The sequence below is a fragment of the Cherax quadricarinatus genome, chromosome 14 (assembly GCF_038502225.1).
Source record: "Cherax quadricarinatus isolate ZL_2023a chromosome 14, ASM3850222v1, whole genome shotgun sequence".
Classification (NCBI taxonomy): Eukaryota; Metazoa; Arthropoda; class Malacostraca; order Decapoda; family Parastacidae; genus Cherax; species Cherax quadricarinatus.
In genome coordinates this window covers 31202079-31223622 of record NC_091305.1, presented here as the reverse complement: position 1 = coordinate 31223622, position 21544 = coordinate 31202079, and positions in this window count along the sequence as shown.

Sequence of the window (21544 nt, the reverse complement as noted above, 5' to 3'; positions counted from 1 at the left end):
CCACAGCCATTGTACAGCAATAAAGAAATGGAACAGACTACCCGCACATGTCAAAGCCAGTCATAGCATGAACCAGTTCAAGAAGAGTGCCAAAAGGTGTCTGATGAATGTAGCTACAGAAAGGGAGGGGAATGATTTTCTATTTTTTAGCTAACATACGTGTAAATTTTACCTTATTCCTAGTAATGACCCTCGTATTGTAGATAGTCTTAATGACCCTCGTGTAGTAGATAGTCTTTTTAGTATGATAATAAGATGTTATCTTCATTATAGAATAATAAGAAAATATTATAACCTTTATATTATAATAATAAGGTAAAAGGACCCCAATGGAAATAAGTCACTCTGTCTGACTTTTTTGGGTTGTCCCAGGTTCTCTACACATATGCTGCTATGCATGATAATTCTATGTAACTGTATTTGTGTATACCTGAATAAACTTACTTACTTACTTACTTACTTACTTGGTTTTCAATCTTTATTACCAAAACTTCAACTACATCATTTGAGGTGTTTAGTAATTCCGAGGAAATGAGCGACTCAGTGACATACAGGCCTGTTTGTTCTGTCGCATCTGAATAAGTTATAACTTGGGATCCATATTTTCTTGTCAAAGTGATCCTTTGTGTGCGTTTCTGTGAAAGCCGCAAACATTGCATTTGACTCTGTGAGGAGTCCACTGATGAAAGGCATTTTGTTGTCTGTTGATGGATTTAGACCTTTTTGTCGTATTGATGGTATGTAGGGGGAGGGGTGACATTGTTTGCTGGCACTAATATCTGTTGTACTGGGTTGGTGGCCACTGACTGTGCCACCACTCCAGTAGTGATCCGAGGTGGTGTAATATTTCTGTCATTTCTTGCCGGCGTTTTTTTTTCTTCCTGGCACTAAAGAAATCTCTGTATCTAGGGTGGTTGTAACCATCCTGATTTGTTTCCCATGGTCTAAGTGATCTGTATCTTCTTGTCCCCTTTAAATAGTGTGAATGACAGTATGTGTTGTAGCACTGTCTTTCATGGAAATACTTTACAAGAAGAAGAGTTAAATATTGTTTTGATCATGAGGCCGCGGCATTTTTTGGGATGGTCAAAATTGTACCTACCACCTGTTTTACCAGATATTCCGCGTCTACAGATACCTAAGGCATAGAATTTTCATAGATTTAATTTCTGTTTGCCAGGATTTTTTGTGGCTGGGTTCCTTACTGGTGCATTTTTTCTGACTCGCCACTATCTACAGCACCTGTACTAGCATCAGTGCCTCCACCAGTTTTTACTGGTAATGTATCAACACTGCTCTGCGAAGCATCATTCCCTCTTTATCCATCTCCAGCAATATTGTATTTTTGTATTTCTTGAACTCGCATGTCTTTGTCTTTACCTGTATTTATTTTTATAAAATAAATTTTTATTTAATGTTAATGTTGTTGTTATATATATTATTATTATTGATATTGTTGTGGTTTTGTTGTTGTTAACATGTTCTTGTTAATACTGTTGATATTGTTAATGATATTAGTTATTGATATTGTTAATATGTCGTTATTTAGTAAAGGGCGTTTATTTTAAGTAAGTAAATAAGGGCAATTCCAAAATACGTTTTTAAGAAAAATAGGATAAGTACAAGTAATATGACACAGGGCGTAATGACAGTCGTTTGTTGGACTAGGTGTTGCTGGATGAAAGATTAATGGGTAGACTTCTGGATGTACTTGGTTACAGAGGGGCAACAGGTATATCAGATCATTATTTAGTTGTAGCTACAGAGAGTAAGAGTAAGAGAGAATTGAAAATGTATAGATTAAAGAACGAGGTATTTAGGGCAAAATATAAACAACTGTTGGGAGAAAGAGGACGTTCTTAAATCTGGGGCAGATTTAAGAACAATGAACAGATTGTGTTGTAGTAGGTTCGCCGGTCTTGTCCCGGCCCAGGTTTTTCCAGATGGTGACCCGGCGTTGGCTTCCCGCGTGGAGGGTGTCGCTCATCTTTCTTCTGTCCTGTGCGGACGTCTTGCTAGGGTCCCTCCGAATGGAGGGTGACGTAATAAACAGATGTTGAAAAAACTTAATAGCTTATCTAACTCTTGTTCAAAGACATTTCGGAAATGTACTGGGACTGGATAAATTTACTTTTTATTAGTTCCGTGGTAGTTAATTCTGTCTTGTGGAAGAAGTAGTTTTAAGTCCTGGAGTATTTGAAAATACATCCGAAAATCAGGAAACTATATTCTGAGGTTGTGACTGGTCGTGAAATGTTAAGTCTCTGTTAATATTGACACTAAAATTTGAAGATTTAATTGTAATAACATCTAAAGCATCTTTATTTTCAGTCAGATTCATCATTATTAATGATACAAACATTACATGTATGATTCTCTACAGACGGTAGGATTTTATTAGTAGAAGAATCTTGATCAGAAACATAAGGGCAAGTATTTACATGTCTTCTGTGATACTTGTTTAAAATATTAATATGGAAGAGTTTATGCTTTCCATTAACATCAGGTAAATAGTCTTCTTTGTTAGCAGCCTTAATTACTTTATATGGATCATGCCAAAGTATTAACAACTTGTTACTAGTATCAAGAAGAAATACAAGAACTTCATCACCAATGTCAAACTTACGTCTGCGACATGTCATGTCAAGTAGGATTTGTAGGTTTCCACTGGAGCAACCATATTTCTTAGGAACTTGCAATCTCCTGCAACCAACTTCTGAGTTCAAGAAAATATAATAATTTGAACTTCAGGGTTACAATCTAACCTAAACAAAAGTTCATTCAGCATGAATAAAAGTCCTCAAGAATAACATCATGCATCTATTCAATAGGAGAATAATCCACTGCATCGTTAGGCACTTCTCCATAGCGAATAAGTCACAGGGCAAATATTTATGCCAATCATTAGGCTTTAACTTGCACACTTCTTTTTTTCAGTACTGACTTTAAAATTGCGTTCTTACGTCTGTTCTACCATTACAGTTATAATATTAAGGAGTTTTGAACAAGAGTTTAGTCCAATAAGTTGGTATACCTGATCGATAAGGTCGGAAATGAATTGTATCTCTCTGGGGATTCCAACTCTAGAAAACATAAACAAGAACTCTGCAACATCAATTGAATTTCAGGGACTTGAAAGGCACAGCTTCAGGATAGCAAGTGGCCACCAGATGAACAAGGAGACAGAGGATCTACACCATCTACAGATATCCATTCAAAAGAGACTGAAAAAATAGGCATTTTTATAATGGGAAATCTTTTTGTCCTGCCTTTATTTGAAGCTAAATAACATCCATTACATGGCTAGCAACAGTCTCTCATGTCTGAGTCATCCCAAGCCAAAAGTAGAAGTTTTTAATTTTTAATACGGTCTACCTATGTGAAAAATTTCCAGACACTGACAGCTCATGGGACATTTTAAGAATCCTCGTCTGACATTCTGTTGGTACTACTTATAAATCTTCAGTAATATCGGTAAACTAAGTAGAAGCTATTATTCTTTTGTGTAAAATATAATTCCTAACAATAAATTTACAGATTTGAGTAATTGCGAAGCATTTGGTAGGTCATTTATGTATAGGAGAAAGAGAAGAGGGCCAAGGACACTTCCCTGTGGGACACCAACTGTAATTGGTTGTGCAGAAGAGTTTGCCCCATTTGCATACACATATTGGCTTCTGTTACTGAGCCGCAGCAAGCAGCAACAAGGCTGCTCCTACATCTTGCCGTCCCCTGGGCCTATCCGAACTCCAGTGATGGCCAAGTTGGCAAGTACTGCTGCAACAACATGCAAGGAACCTATAGTGACATAAAAACTGACGGTGACGACAACGAAATGGACTAAATATGACAAAAGAGGGACCGGCATTCAAGTACCAGACCTGCTGCCAGACGTGAACCAGACATGAGACGTTTTCCACTACAATGAATTAACTGACCTCCATATCAACTGCACCAGTGTTTAACGGGAAGACAACATGGCAGAAAACCTGATCAACTAAATCTCCAAGGAAATGACAGGTCTGTAGGACTTTTTTCTTCAGTGCCAAACGAGGGAAAGAATTGAGCATTTAAACATGGCTGACCGGCATCCAAACAGCCGCTACTGCCAGACGTACAACTAGCGAAGTGAAATTCTCATCTTTACTGACGTTCATCTGTTGACAGTAGCATCATATCTGTACCACCATCATATCACCTGTACCAGTGCTAACGAGAGGGAAACACAGGAGACATCGTCAAATCAACAGTACAAAACTCCAAGGTTATAGGTCGGATATCCCTCAGTGCCAGTCGTGAGAAAGAAGTGAATAGTTAAACAGTCAAGGTTAATGTTATAGTAGCTGACCTATATTCAGCTGACCAGTGTACAGTGAGAGAATCATAGCAGAAAACGCCAAATATATCTATAAACTCAAGGAAAGTCAGGTTGTAGGTGGCGTTACTCCCCTCAGTGTTTTAAAAATGGCTGAGTCAGCAAAACAGGTCAGGAGACAACAACACCACACAACCCCCGATAAATGGAACTGAGGGGGATTTGGAAGGATAAAACCAGGGAAAAGTGAGCAGTGAAGAGGGTTTTGAAGAGGAAATTTTACTAGTAATTCAGTGGTGATTGCTAAAGCAGATACTAAGTGTACTAGGGAAAGGAAAAGAGAAATAAATATTATTGTATATGAGTAAAAGAGCGAAGAGTGAAAATGGCAGGCATTAGGGGGGTACAGGCTGCCATAATTATATTTATATTTCTTCTTCAATTCCATGAAGAAAGTAATCAGTCATGGGGGCTGGAAAAGATGAATGGAGTAACAGCGCCCTGGACAGTAAAAGCCCAACAGTTGCCATCCTACCAGAAAAGTAAATGTCACTATCGCCGCAAGGTATGGCAACACCGCATACCTAAACAAAAACAGTGGCACACAGCTCTTATTGTAGCGCTCTTAAGTGGTGATATCCAAATTAATCCAGGACCTCAAACTATTGTGCAGAGGCAAAACAGACAGATAAATGACGGCAATAATGACGGTCTAGTAGCTAGGAATGATAACCTTAACTCCATATGTAATGCATACATAGGTCAATGTGAGACAATACAGCCATTATTATCTCAAACACTACCAAACAGATGCATACACTGTACTAAAGTACGCATGAAAAACAGAAAAGGCACCTTATGTAAAATGTGTAAGGGGTGGGTGCATGAAGGATGTATGTACAATTATAGCAACGGTGCCAGAATTCATTTTGTGTGTAACAAATGCACTTTGGCACAGTTACCCTTTAGCAGTGATGACATTGATTTACCTAATTTTAATACAAATGACCCATTGCCATATATTGATGATTATGATTGTTTTATGAAAACAGGCCTTCACTTTATTCATGTCAATGCAAGATCACTTCTTCCTAAATTGGCAGAGATTAGGATTCTAGCTAACAAAATTAGGGCGGCAGTTATAACCATCTCTGAATCTTGGTTGGATGATACGGTGACTGACGACGAGGTCAAAATAGATGGTTACAATATAAAACGCTTAGATAGGAACAGAAAGGGTGGTGGAGTATGTGCCTACATTAGAAATGACTTAGCTTACAACCCAAGACCTGATTTAAATAACAATAAACTGGAGATTCTATGGTTTGAAGTGCTGCTTCCTAAGACCAAACCCATCTTAGTAGGAACTAGTTACCGCCCTCCTACCCAGGACCAGTTCTTAGAAGACTTTTCCAGAGTCTTGTCCGGAGTTGAAAACAATTGCGAGACAATAATACTGGGCGACTTTAATATCTGTTTTCAGCAGCAAAATAACGGGCTATGCAAAAGGTATAAGCAAATTCTAGGATTAAATAGTTACACTCAACTAATTAATACTCCAACCCGGATCACACAGTTCTCAGCCACCCTAATTGACCACATACTTTGTAACCGCTCTGAGAACATTAGTCAGTCAGGCGTCATTACCACAGGTCTTAGTGATCATTTCATCATTTACTGCACCAGGAAAATAACTAGGGATAGGATAGGCCTACACAGGACAATAAAAATGAGGTCAACTAGAAACTACAGTAAAGAAACACTGGTAAATAGGCTACACAATTGTGACTGGACAGAGATAACAAGTTGCACGGACGTAAACGATGCCTGGGAAAAATTCAAAACAATGTTCACTACCATCCTTGATAATATTGCACCAGTTAAAGAGGTTAGGATTAAACGAAGAACTGAACCCTGGATGAATACTGAGATATTAGATAATATGAAATTCAGAGACCAGCTGCTAAAAAGATTTAAAGCAAACAGACAGGATATTGCAGCACTAAATGAATTCCAAAGGGTGAGGAACAGAGTACAGAGACTTATAAAAGGAGCAAAGGCAAAGCACTACTGCTCAAAAATTGAAGAGTATAAGCATAACCCCAGAAAGCTCTGGCAACAACTAAAACAGTTGGGGTATAGCCATAAGCCAGTAGATAGGTCTAACATAGTACTCACTATCGATAATGAGGTATGCCACGAAACATCTAAGGTGGCAAATTGCTTTAATTCCTACTACACATCTGTTGCATCAACACTAGTAAGTAAACTACCAGCTGCATCAAATACCTTTAACACAGACTCTGATAAGTTTCAAACATACTATACCAATAAAGGGGTAACCCCAAACAGTTGTCAACTAGTAAGTGTATCTCATGACTTTATTCAAAAAGAACTAAGCAGGTTAAACCCAACTAAGAGCACAGGCCCTGATAACATCCCGTCTAAGTTCCTAAAAGATGGTGCTTCTGAACTGTCAATCCCTATTGCTCACATAATAAATCTATCAATCACCACTAATACAGTACCGGAGGGGTTCAAGGAGGCCAGAGTCACTCCTATCTTCAAGAAAAATAGTAGGTCTGATGTAAGCAACTATAGGCCTGTTAGTATACTCAGTATAATATCTAAAATTCTAGAGAGGGCGGTGTATTCTCAAGTAGTTAAGTACCTTAATGACAACAACATTCTCCATAGCTATCAATCGGGCTTTAGAAGATCCTACTCAACCGACACATCCCTTATTAATCTGATGGATTACCTGAGAACTGAAATGTCAAAGGGGAACCTCATAGGCATGGTAACCTTAGACCTGCAAAAGGCCTTCGATACTGTCAACCACAATATATTATGTAATAAACTTCAAGCTATTGGTATAGGTTCTGTAGACTGGTTTAAGTCCTACCTTAGCAACAGGAGACAAATAGTCAAAATCAACAAAACAGAATCAGAACCCCTGCCAATAACATGTGGAGTTCCCCAAGGTAGTATTCTGGGTCCCTTATTATTCTTATGTTATGTCAATGATATGCCTATCAGTGTCAAGTGCAAACTCCTACTGTATGCAGATGACAGTGCTCTGTTAGTGTCAGGTAAAGACCCACAAGATATTGCTAATGTTTTAACACTGGAACTGGAGTCCTGCAGCAAATGGTTAGTAGACAACAAACTATCATTACACCTAGGGAAAACTGAAGCCATTCTCTTTGGCACGAAACATAAACTGAGAAGGGTAAATAATTTTAATGTTCAATGTAATGGGGAGCCCATCACTTTGGTTTCATCAGTAAAATATTTGGGAATCCCATTTGACCCATGCATGTCAGGAGAATTGATAGGGAACAGTGTAGTAAAGAAAGCGAATGCCAAACTGAAGTTCCTGTATAGACAAGCACAGTGTCTACCTACTGAGGCTCGCAGGACCCTATGTCTAGCCCTTATACAATGCAATATGGATTACGCTTGCTCTTCTTGGTACTCTGCCTTGACAAAAAAACTGAAAGATAGACTGCAAATCACCCAGAACAAAATCGTAAGATTCATCCTGGGGCTGGGACCAAGAGAACATGTAGGCCAGGATGAATTACAGCAGTTGGATATGCTGAATGTTGAAGACAGAGTAAAACAACTGAAGCTAAATCATGTTTATAAAATTGCTCACAAACAATGTCCAGAATATCTTGCTGTCAATTTTGTCAAGGTTGGGAACCAAAGCAATCATAGTACTAGGGGGAGAGAGCACAACTTTGTAGTACCCACAGTCAGTGGCCAGGCTTCAAACACCTTTTATTGTACAGCAATAAAGGAATGGAACAGACTACCCGCACATGTCAAAGCCAGTCATAGCGTGAACCAGTTCAAGAAGAGTGCCAAAAGGTGACTGATGAATGTAGCTACAGAAAGGGAGGGGAATGATTTTCTATTTTTTAGCTAACATACGTGTAAATTTTACCTTATTCCTTGTAATGACCCTCGTATTGTAGATAGTCTTAATGACCTTGGTGTAGCAGATAGTCTTTTTAGTATGATAATAAGATGTTATCTTCATTGTAGAATAATAAGAAAATATTATAACCTTTATACTATAATAATAAGGTAAAAGGACCCCAATGGAAATAAGTCAATCTGTCTGACTTTTTTGGGTTATCCTAGGTTCTCTACACATATGCTGCTATGTATGATAATTCTATGTAACTGTATTTGTGTATACCTGAATAAACTTACTTACTTACTTACTTACTTATTCAGCTGCTTTACGACACTCCTCAAGACTAAGACAAATATTTTCTGAGTCTGACGATTGCTGGGCACTCAGCTCACACACTTTGGTTCGGGGGTCGATCCCCGGTACGGCTGGAAACATTAGAAGGTGTTTCCTTAAGGCACCTGCTGTCCATGTTCACCTGTCAGTAAAATAGGTACCTGGCTGTTGGTTGACTGGTGTTGGTCACACCCTGGGGCAAAATTGACTTAATTTGGCCGAAAGGCCCTGCATAACAAGGGGCTGTCTATATAGTATGATGTCAATGATGTCAGCTAGAACTGTATACCATGTACATATACTTGTAGTAAATAAAGATATTATTATTATATTATTATTATTCCACGGCTCGAATAATTACCAATGTGTTCAGCAACTTTGGATGCAACATCCCCCCAGTGAAAAGTACGGGTGTCACTAGCACGTTAAGAGACCATACAATAAGTGTCAGGGGCCCGAGACTGTTCAACTGCCTCCCAGCATACATAAGGGGGATTACCAACAGACCCCTGGCAGTCTTCAAGCTGGCACTGGACAAGCACCTCAAGTCGGTTCCTGACCAGCCGGGCTGTGGCTCGTTCGTTGGTTTGCGTGCAGCCAGCAGTAACAGCCTGGTTGATCAGGCTCTGATCCACCAGGAGGCCTGGTCACAGACCGGGCCACGGGGGCGTTGACCCCCTGAAATTTCTCCAGGTAAACTCCAGGTAAACTCCAGGTAAGTCACATGCACATTCCAGTTATTCCAAGAAAATGGACGTACGCATGTATCGAAAATTTGAAGCTGATCGTATTAGGCCTTCTTGTGTTACGAGTAAAATACAAACAGAAAGTTGAAGGAAGATAAAAGAAAAAAAAATCAGGCAATTAAAGATCTCCCTTTGGGGATACCTAATAAGATGTATCTCTGTCGCTGCGAAATCAGAGAAAGGTATTCCCGTATTGCATAACCCCAGCCGCCTGTAAATCAATGCACACTATAGGAATAATGTAGAGTGCAGCATGAATTTCTAATGCAATTAAATATGAGTGAAGATGATTGGAATCAGAAGATATATAAACAACTGAATAAAACATTTGGAAATAATCGCAAGAAAACCAGCATTTCAGTATTGCTAGTTTCATCATAACATAGGCAAATTAGGACCTACATAGGCCAAAATCGGAGTGCGTAAGAAAATATGTAAGTAAGTTAGTAATTAGACAAGTAAGAAAGCAAGTAAGTAGCAATTAGGTAATTTTCACTTAGGCTCTGGGTAAATAATATTATTTTTTTTACAATTGCCTTCACCGCACACACATGTTATTAGCACATAAAATTGAATTATGTGAGTTAAACTAAGGATAACTTAATAAAGTCCCATACTGTGACTTATTTCCTATCAAAAGAGACATTCCCCAAATATTTCACGGACACTAATATGTTTAAAAAACTGACACACTGAAACTTACATACCCTAAAATCAGGAGGAAACTTCCAATGAGGAAAACACACCAGCGCTAAGAGTTTGAAGACGATCAGATGTACTTAAAAATCACTGCGTAGTATCCAACAAAATACATATCCACACAGCCTATACCCAAGATACGTTTTATTCACTCCATTAGAAGCATCAGCCATTAAGACTGATGGCATCCTGAATTGTTTTACTTTAATCAGGGGACAGATCTTGAACTACAGGCGTCATGCAGTGACAGGAAGTGGGAGGCGTTCTGATTCGATCAAAGAAAGTTGATGAGAAGTCCAGTTTCTTGGATCAAGAGCTCATCCTCAGTTTCAAGGCATATTCCAGACATTCAATGCAAAATAATTTTATGCCATTTTATTATTAAAAGTGACGGAATGGCATTGTGGAACATATTGTGCATTTTCCGAAATTGTAGTGCTTATGAAATACATTGTTGTTGTTTAAAATTAATTTGGGAATTAAAAAGGGAACCAGCAAACAAGGAGCATCAAGAAACAAGACGACATTGAAATTTGAGGGAATTCCTCAAAGGCTCTGGAGGCTAAATGGGGTTTAAGCCTCCAAAATAGGAGTAAGAAGAATCAGATTACAGTCCTGCAGAATATGTGAAACCAATGACTTGGCAGGACTTGGAAATTAGATGTAAAAGGGGATTATAAGGAGCCATCAACACCCACAGCTACGTATACTGCCCTTTATATGTTGAAGATCTGGCCAGTTAGGTTCCTCATATCTAGGCAGGGGTTGTGGGTGACCTAGCTGCACAAAGCGACCTCCAGACAAATTTGGTGAGTGTTGGTAACATAAATGTTTTTTTCATATGATGTATAAATACATGTATTCCTTCTTTGTGTCAATGTAACATTATACAGTCCACAAATATTATTACCAGAATTACTGATTGTGTTTACTAAATTTGAAGTTAATATTTATAGGTGCAGAGTAGATGTGGGAATGTATGAGGGTAGTGGGTGTCGAAGGGAGACATTCTCCTTGTGATCTAGGGCGTCTTAAAATAGTCCTACATGCCTCAGAGTTGTAGCAATTGGTAAGAAATAGTTATCTTTGTTGCCTTCATTAACTTGCTGGTATGAATATAATGAGGTTCTTGCAGGTAATTTAATCCCTACAGTTGCCCATTGGTCCTTCGAACCAGATTTAATTAGTGAATTCATTAATTAGTGAATTAATTACTTAATAATTATAAGTAACGTAACTGAAGGAAGTGGATGTTGTGTCCACAAATTTACGTAATTGTGTAGTTTATTATAATTACCACAATATTAATTTTCTAATCCAAGTGTGGCTAGGTTTTATATTATTGTGTATTTGTGAAATTTATATATTTTCCTTAAATGTGTAATTGTTAAGCTCAAGTGTGGCTTGGATTTTTATTAATGTGTATTTGTGAAATTTGTGTTAAAATTTTCTTAAATGTGTAATTGCTAAGCTAGAATTTATTTAAGGGTAAGTTGTAATATTTACCTTTATAAAGTGTATAATTAAGTGTATAATCAGTGTTTATTAATAAAGTTGAATTTAGTATATTGAACCATGGAATAAACTGAGGAACTTAATGTAGCTGGCAAGCCCATGGATTTTAGAGCAAAGAAAGCATCATTACATACTAAGAAAGGTCATGTAACCAAGGCATACAATAAATGGTTGGATTTAATGAATCAGGAAACTGTGAATACTGATGATTTAAAATTGTATTTAGATGCTTTGGGAAATAGATGTGAGTCACACAAATTATTTTACAAAAATATGAAGGAGATTTACTGGTAAATTGTGCAAATGAAAAAGATAGGGATATTTTAACTAATCAATATTATGAATTAGAAGAAAAAATTCTGTACTCGAAAGGTAAGGCTTTGAATAAATTAAAAGGTGTAAACCAGGGAGCTAGTTAACCTATTCAAGTAAATAAGATGTCTTTGCCAAAACTCCCAGAATTATGTTTATCTGTATTTAATCCTGGAGAAAACTGGGAGGAGTTTCGGTAGATTTATAAAGCAGCTGTGCATGATAGGAATGACCTGGCATGTGTTACTAAATTATTTCACTTCAAAGGACACATAAGAGGAGATGCTCACATGCTCATACAAGCCTTTCCCAATGTAGATGATTCTTACAAAGATGCAGTTGACTTGTTGAAGGTCACTTATGGTAATCTAGAACAAAGTAGGCTGAATCTAGTAACTATTGTTGTTAATTTAAAATCTTCAGATCACAGTTACAAAAGTTTACAGCAGTTTAGAATTAAACTGGAGAGCACTCTTAAAACTTTCAGTAATAAATACGATATAAATGGATCAGACTGGTTATTGAGTGCTATTGTACAGAATAAACTGAGCTGTAAAGTGGGTATCAAATAAATACCACACAGGTTATTTTGATCTGGAGAAAATAAGACTAGGTCTGCAAGAATTAATTGTTCAATTGCAGACCAGCCAGCCAAATTATTTTAAAGATACAACACATCATTACTCTGAGGTATCTGTCAAGTTTCACAAGGGGAAAAATGATCCCAATGTTAATAATCATAATTCATCTCATAAAAAGGGATTCATAGGTACATATCAAGTGGCAGGAATCAGAAATAGTGATTCTCCACATCAAAGTAAGAGGAATAAGTACCTTCATAAGAGTAGCCCAGTTAATAAGAAACCTATCAAATAGAGATTGTCTCGTCTGCAAGGGTACTCATTCCTCTAAGAATTGTGATGCCTATAATTCATGGGATATTCAAGTAGAATGATTAGAAGAACTTGACAGATGTATCAGATGTCTAGGCAATCATAATGTAAAGGACTGTCATGCCAAACTGGACAACTGTTATCATTCCCACAATAGAAGGCACCATACAATCATGTGTGAGGGTTTATATAATAATAATGGTGATGATAATGAAAATGTTGACAACCCTGACGCAACAGTAGCTAATGTAAAGATTGCTGCTAAAGTTAATAATGATAGCATGGCCAAAGTAGCCTTACCTGTGTTAGATGTAAACATTAATGATAAAAGGCATAAATCTAAAAATGTAACTGCATTACAAGACCAGGGATCACAACGTACTTTCATAAAACGTAATCGCCTTAATGGGATGAAGGTGCAAATGGAGGAACTTACAACTATAAAATTAACTGGTTTTCTCTCAGATAAAAGGGCTCAATTGTACGACACTGTTTATGTAACTGTCATCCTGGGCAATGAGACAAATATTAATGCAGTAATTGTAGATAGGCTCCCAGAGAAAATATCTACAATAGGGCTTAGTAAAGCTACTGAGAGGCTTTCACATAATGTAAATTTTTTCACCTTCTGGTGCAAATGATGACTCTGTGGGGCCAGTAAATCTTTAGATGGCGGTTGTGACTTTTATGCCTCCTTAGTAAAAGGTATGATAAAAAAGTGTGGTGTCACTCTTCTGAAGACTGCAGGAGGTCATGTAATGTATGGTAGACTTCCTCGTACTAATAATGAATGACTAGAAGAAGCTATAAATACCATCACTGTGTGTCTTACTCATGAAATAGTGCCCCAATGTAATTCTTCCATAGAGGATGGTGTTGAGCCAGTGTATAAATTGTGGGAATTAGACAGCATCGGAATCAATGTAAATGAAGAAAGTCCAGATGATTCCTTTACTCAGGAACAGTACCTGCAGGATGTTAAATTTGAATCTGGATAATATTGGACGCGACTCCTGTGGAGGCTGAACTATCCACTAATTACAGGATGGCGTGTGGACAATTAAAGGCCCAGCTCCCCGAACTGAGCAAGACACCAGAATTATTGACTGAATATGATGAGATAGTTAATGACCAGTTAAATAAAATTGTAGAGGAGGTACCTCCTGTGCAAGGAAAAATTTATGAACATTACTTACCAAATCATGGAATTAAAAAAGATTCTAAAACTACTCCCCTAAGAATTGTGTTTAATTGTAGTGCTAGGAGTAGCAAAAATGTAGTTTAAATGACTGCTTATTGACAGGTCCGTCGTTGACAGAAAAATTAGGAGATATATTGTTAAATTTCAGGGTGAAGAATTATGCCTTTATGGCTGACATAAGTAAAGCATTCCTAAAAGTGGGTTTGCAAGAGGCAGACCGTGATTGTACCCGCTTCCTATTGCCTGAGAGTCCTAGTGACCCACCTAGCCCTCTCGAAACCTTTCACTTTACGAGTGTATTATTTAGTGCTACATCCAGTCCGTTCCTACTTCAAGCGACGATAAATGTACATATTAAACGTATAGGTAGTCGTTGAGTGACGTAATGAATAAACAATTTTATATGGACAATTTCTTGGGTGTGACGTCAACTGAAGAGGACATATGAAGAGGCTAATGAAATAATGCAAAGTGAAAATTTGCCTCTGATTGAATGGAATAGCAGTTCGTCCAAATTAAAGGACAAAATACATAAAGATTATCCTGGAGATGAAGTACCTAAATGTAGTAATGTATTGGGATTAACTTGGGATACTGAGAGAGATTTGTTACTGTTATAACCTAATAATTACAATATGCCCAATAAATTAACGAAGGAAGTCTTGCTTGCTGAAGTTTCCAAATGTTTTGATCCACTAGGCTTAGTGTCACCACTTACTATAAGAGGGGAATTGTTAATACAAGAAGCATGGAAACTTAAATGTGCTTGGGATGAAACTACCTGAGGTGGGATGAATTAATTGGTGATTATGTAAAAATTCCAATGTTGGATTTCCCATGCCAGGTGGCCAGTCAAGATGGAAAAAATGTACTCCACATTTTTTTGCGATGCTTCGAAATTAGCGTATTGAAGAGTCGCTTACCTTCAGTGTAATAGTGCTATTTCTTTTGTTATGTCTAAGGCTAAAATGTCTCAAATTAAATCACGTACTTTATCTCAGTTGGAATTAACAGCCATTTATGTAGGTGTCAAATTAGCTAATTATATGAGAAATAAATTACAAGAGATAAATATTATCGACACCGTAATTTGGTCTGATAATGAGGTATCCTTACAATGGGTTCGTAATGGTAACAGTAAAATTGTGTACGTACAAAACAGAGTCGCTGAAATTAATCAGATGCAAGAGAAGTATAATAGTTTGGGTCAGCATGTTAACATTTAATCATATACCTGGTGAGGAGAATCCAGCTGATTTCTTGTCCCGAGGTTTACCTTATGTTAAATTTGTAAATGCTGTATCATGGTTGAAAGGTCCGAGCTGGTTGGTAAAAATAAGTTAAATGGCCTGTACAAAAGGCGTATATTACTCCTGTTGAAATTGCTGTGACCATTTCTTCAATAGTTTGTCCCTCCTTAGCCATTGATATAAATAGGTATTTTCTTTGCTCAAACTAATCAATGTAACAAAGTTGGTGTTTAAATTTCTAAACAAAATGAATATCTTTTATAATTTTCTGCATCCTCTGGAATACTCGCTACAGAGGTACAGGAAGAAATCTACAGATTAAATTAATGATGGAAGGAAAATTTGTGTAGGGTTCAATAACAGAAAAATTGGGGCTTTATTTAGAGGATGACGTAATTAGGTGCAGAGGCAGGTTATGAAATGCTGAATTGGGTGAATATGCTAAACACACTATCTTACTGCCCAAAAATCATTATTTGACAATTTTGATTGTTTCAGATGCCCATAAAAATGTAACACATGGTGGGGTACAAGATACTTTAAATTGTATTAGGGAAACTTTCTGGATTCCACAAGGACAGCAAAGTGTAAAAAGGGTTATTAATCTTGTGTATTATATTGCTGTGTGGATGCCAGATCTTATATGTTCCCAGGTCCTCCACCATTGCCAAAGGAGTGTGTGCAATTGGTAAAACCATTTAATGTAACAGGTGTGGGCTATAGTGGTCCAATCATTCTAACGTGTACTTCGGATGGTGCTCCACTGAAAGTGTATGTAAGCTTGTTCACCTGTACTGCTACTAGGGCAGTTCATTTAGAAGTGGCTCAAGACTTGTCTGCAGAACAGTTCATACAGCTGTTTTGGAAGTTTGCAGCTAGGAGATCCTGTCCGAGATTGATGATTCGGATAATGCCAACAGTTTTGTAGCAGGGGCCCAACACTTGACGGAATTAAATAAGAGTAATGATGTATAATCTCTGTTAACCCAGCGAGGGTGTACCTGGAAGTTTATTACTATAGAGCCCCTTGGCAAGGGAGCCTGTACAAAAGACTGATAGACACAGTGAAGAGGTGTCTCCGTAAAGTGCTACACAGGAAGAGAATTAACTTGGAGGAATTCCGTGCAGTGTTGCTGGAGGTAGAGAATTGGATAAATAATTGCCCTCTCTTATACATGAGTAATACACTGGACGCAGATGTATTAACACCTTCTCACCTAATATGTGGACAGAAATTGAAAGCTGCCCCTGTCTATAGAGATAATCCTGAAGAAAGTGATGAAGATTACAATGATGCGGCAGTGTTAGATGATAAATTCAAGATGTTAAATAATGTAATTAATCATTGGTTTACTGTGTGGCATAAAGTGTATCTTCTAACACTATTTGAACATTTTTGTGGTGCGTCAGAGGCAGTAAATAGACAGAACATTCAACCAGGTGACATTATGTTAATTGATACTGAACAACATGGAACATTGTGGCCTCTGGGAAACGTATTAACATTATACCCAGATGCACAAGGTGTTGTCAGGAATGTCAAAGTGTTGTGTCGTGGTCAGGAAAGTTTCCGTACGGTTAATAAATTAATTCCCTTAGAATTAAATGGTATTCAATCAAATATAAATGAAAATCTAAGGGAAAGTGCAACTAGTGACATTGAAGATAGCGCTGACCAAGCGATGGAAGAAGATGAAATTGTATAAGGCCTACTAGGAGAACAGGCCCTCAAGCTAGAGCTGGCTGGAATCATCTCCTAGACTAGACTAGTTTAGCAACGAACTCTGCCCAGCTGCAGTGTAGAAAATATTGCGTATTTTCCATAATTCTAGCGCATATGAAATACGTTGTTGTTGGTTAAAATTAATTTGGAAATTAAAAAAGGAACCAGCAAACAAGGAGTGTCGGGTGGGGAAGGGACACCATATTGGAATTGGAGAAACAAGACGAAATTGAAATTTGAGGGAATTCTTCAGAGGGTCGGGAGGCTAAATGGGGTTTAAGCCTCCCAAATAGGAGTAAGAAGAATCTGAGTTACAGTCCTGCAGAATGTGTGAAACCAGTGACTTAGAAGGGCTTGGAAATTAGATGTAAAAGGGGATTAAAAGAAGCCATCAACTCCCACAGCTACGTATATTGCTCTTCATATGTTGAACATCTGGCCAGACAAATTTGGTGAGTGTTAGTAACACATAAATATTTTTCTGATATGATGTATAAATACATGTATTCCTTCTTTTTTGTCAATTTAACATTATACAGTCCACATAATTTTAATGTAAATATTATTAAATTTGAAGTTAATATTTATAGGTCCAGAATAGCTTGTGGAAATGTACGAGGATAGTGGGTGTCGAAGGGAAACATTCTCCTTGTGACCTAGGGCGTCTCAAAATATTCCTACATGCCTTAGAGTTGTAGCAATTGGTAAAAAATAGTTATCTTTTTTGCCTTCATTAAATTACTAGCATGAATATAATGAGGTTCATGCGGGTAATTTAATCCCCACTTACAACACCAACTTTCGATCAAACTAGGCTTTCCAAATGAAACCAATTTTGGGAATGGTCTATGTAAAACTGAAGAGAGAGTAACTGCACTAATTACTTGTTCCACGAACCTTCAACTAGTAATAGTTGACCAAGGATTAAAATTTTATGCCGATCTGATAATGCATTCTGTAGTTATAAACGAAATAGTTGGAACAAGTTAGTGAAACATCAGAATACTATACCTATCAAAATAATCTGCTCTGGCCCAAATATTTAAGGGTTTACTTAACTCATGAAAATTAAAAATGCCCTAAGCCAAGGGTACGCAACCTTCTTACGATTACAAACCCCAACGGATTACCCAGTATGTTCCCAAACCCCCTTTGCATGACTCTCAAAATCATCATCACCGGTCTTATTAGGTACCAATATGATTTCAAAAGATGTCAACAACATGGCTTCACTTTACATATAGATAACTAGGAACAGAACAGGAGATAGTTTACTCTAAAATAACAAGTTTTGTGCCTTAAATTGTTCAGAGATCGAGTCCCATACCTCCATTATTTGGTTCCCATACTCCCAAGTGGTATTAATACCCCCGCTGAAGATCCCCTGCCTTAAGCAGCGAATTTTCAATATATCTCAGTTTTTCTTTTGCAGTAAAATTACATGTACATTTAAAATTCTCTATAGTCCTAAAAGTAAAAATATTTGATTTTGTATTTTTAACGACAATCCAAATCCATATTTTTTTTAATAAAAGAGGAAATTGGCATCTATATAGCTCAGATTCAATACAAAATATATTCTTTAAGGTATCCCAGCGCTCAGTGTTTAAAGCCAACTTAAAGAGGCATTCTCTACTTATTACAGGAAACCAGTTTACATAAAATTGACAACATAAAATTTACAAATTCCAGTGAGGAAACTTAATTTTATTTTAATAAAACCTTCACCAGTGAAAGTTTGAAGGTTCTCAGAATATTCTCTAGTAAATGTTCTGAAACCAACACTTCCAAGTTCTTTACCAGCACCAGTAAAATTTAAAATTCCTACCTGTACAATCTATGTTTATATGTAATGCACAAGTACTACCATCTTGATGCAGTTCCGAAGAGGCATCCTTTAGTTATTGAATAGAAATCAATCTAACTATTTATTTAGTAAAACTGGCAGATTGGGAATTATGTAGCTGAAATAAAATTCTAACCTTGCCACCAGGAAAACACCTGGGATGAAAATATGAAGCTGATCAAAAGAGGAATTATCCAATTATCGCAAGAATTCCAATGATTCCAAGTTTCTTAACAAATTTAGTATAGTGACAAATCTGCCTGTACATAATGAACAGTATCGTGGCCATTAAATACTGAAGACGTTCAAAAGAGTTAGACTCAAGTATATTAAACGCACTTCAACGAAAAAACAAATTTTATATTACTTTATAAGTAAAATTAGCAAATATGGACCGATACACTTCAGTTTTACTCTTTGCCTTTGACGAAGCAACATAAGGTTTTGGAAATTACTGGTGCCATCCCAGAAATCTTCGAGTGGGTTCTGCAACATCAGTCACGGAGCTTCCGCACGTGCCAAGAGTTATATTACTCTCACATTAGTTACCCAACACCAACACTGAAAATTTGAAGCCGACTGAACGAGGCTTCTCGTGTTTAGAGTAAAATAAAAACGAGAAGCTGGAGGAAGAAAATTAAAAAAAAATAGAAAGAAACTTAAAGGTCCCCTTTAGGGGATGCCTGATAAATTATGCTGGCAAGCGAGATGCAACTATTTTCTCTGTAATGTCAGCAGGTGCAGGGGAAGAGATAAACATCCCTGACTTCATGCACCATAGCAATTTTACGTCGGCTGACGAGGGGTGAATAACTAATCTCCCCAAAATTATGCACATACAACATGTATTTCGGTTGTTGTGTGATGTAAGAAAAGTTTGCCTGATGCCTGTCTCTCACAAGCACTACACACAAGGAAGGTGTAAGGTACTCTTGAAAATCTGTTTCAGTAAAGTTTGAATAAAATTATGCATGTGTGTATGTTTGCGCTTAGGCTTATGAGAGCATCGAAGTACGTACACTTTTTTAGGCATACACACACACACACACGCACACATACACACACAAACACACACACACACACACACACACACACACACACACACACACACACACACACACACACACACACACACACACACACACACACACACACACACACACATATATATATATATATATATATATATATATATATATATATATATATATATATATATATATATATATATATATTATATAGATGGAGTCCACCTCTGGTGTAAATTGTGGGACCCATAGCCTCGGAGAAGTGGATAAAAAGGCTTCAAGGAAGAATATTTGGATTTCTTCCTGAAGCCCTTTGAATATTCCACTTCCCCTACCACCCCATCTTTTCATTCTTTTTTTACCAATAGGTATATTTTATTACATAATACGGTACAAAAGATTTAAGAGATACATTGTTGATATAAAGATGGCATATACAGTACATGAGGAGTGAGAGATACATGTCTAGTATATATTGTTACGTGTTTGTAACTGATTATAATGTGAAAATCTCATCCAGCTCCTCAGAGCTGGGGCGCGTGCCAAAAGTACAGAAGGCAATGCCCCTCTGGACAGCAGCGTTGAGTCGCTGGAACAGAAAACTAGCTGCCCTGGGATCCTTAGTTACCCTGATGAGTCTTTTGCTTAGCTCTTTACGGAACTTAGATATAATCTTTCCCGATGAGTGAAGGGTCTCCGAGCCTATGGGAACAAACATGTAATGATGGGCAAGTTCTCCATATTTTCTAGACTTCTGGGACTCCCTGAAGATGGCGGCTGCCCCTCCTTCCTCCCTGGTGTATTGGAGATAGGTATCAGCCAAGGTAGATGCACATGTGTATTCCCCACACCACCTGCTTGCCGTCTGTCCAGGCTTGAAGGGTGATACCATCTGGAAGCTTTGGGCTGCCATCAGATCTGCATACTTGGGGTGGCTCCCTTACTGCTGGGCATCCAGCTGTTGTGAGACTCCTCTTGATAATGTTATTAACCTCCTCATGTCTTGCTGCAATCTTTCCCTCGGATTTACGGCACTCTAGACCATGGTATCCGAATCGATCTGCTGTTTCACTGCCACAAATAAACCTGTGTTCGGCGAGAATAGGAGCGGCAAGTCGAAGGGCAACACCGATGCGGATGGTCTGTGGGTCGTGGTGTGTGCCAAGGCTGGAGTTGGGAACAACCAACAGAAATTCCCCTGTTGGAGGCGGGCTCTAGCCTTCCGCAACTCACGCTGAAGCATTTCTGAGGCTATTTTCTCCACTACCAGGCCATCCCAGTGGGGCTGTTTGTAGTTGTTAGGGGGAGCAGGTCCGGTTTCAGAGCCCCTAGATTATCTCAAACCTTGGCTCTGTCAATGAACTTCTGGTCCTGGACCAGAACATCTTCCTATACATCTTGTCCCTAAGATGTTCAGGGAGAATCGCTGCTACAAGCCCTCTGGATGCAACGCATGAGGACAGAAAAGCAGATAGCGCAATCTGTGATGACTTGCTGACATCAATGCCTCCTAGCCTGACTGGAAGTATAGCTTGGTCCCATTCCCCATCTTCTAGAGTAAGGTTAAGTACTTTTGTAAAAATCTGCCTCAGGATACTATCATATTCGTGCAGTATAGGGCTATCATATGAAGGTGCACATCTTAGGAAATATGTCAATCTGGGCAGACTCAAGCACTTTGCGAAAATGTACAAGGCATTGTGGGTGTCAAGATTGCCTGTTCGTTGTTCCATTCTCCTCAACTCTTCCAGTTTC